Here is a 524-nt window from a genome sequence, read left to right on the forward strand (position 1 = left end):
TTGGAGGGAGGTTGGGCTAGACTAGACACAGAGACCCAATTCTGGAAGAAAAGGAGAAGGGAGGATGGGCAAAGGCACCAGGAGAAGGGGTTCATTTCTGCCCTTCTCCCTGTCCATTCTCCAACCATCCCCTCCCTCCCACCTGTGGACATGTCCATTCATACCTGGTAAGGCTGGTCATACATTCTTGTGCGGGCCAAGGCCTGAGCTCCCAGGGTCCCCACAATGCCATCCAGAGCCTCAGAGCTGGTCAGCCACTTCCGACCCATCACTTTGGAGAAGTGGGGCTGGATTTGTCCAGAGAAAGGAGAGATCAGAGTTCATCAGACCCACAGCTCCCTTCAGGTCCCACCCAGGCCACTGAGCCCATAGGTAAAAGAGCCAGGAATTCTGCCCCCTTCCACCTTAATGGGGGGATCCCAGAGTCTATCAATGTCTTCATGAGGGTGGGAGGAGTAGAGCACACACATTTAGCCGAAGCTGAAGCTCACCTAATTCATGCCCCCCCATTCCACACAGAGTCA

Source organism: Vombatus ursinus, unplaced genomic scaffold (assembly GCF_900497805.2).
Source record: "Vombatus ursinus unplaced genomic scaffold, bare-nosed wombat genome assembly UNPS02014905.1, whole genome shotgun sequence".
Taxonomy (NCBI): Eukaryota; Metazoa; Chordata; class Mammalia; order Diprotodontia; family Vombatidae; genus Vombatus; species Vombatus ursinus.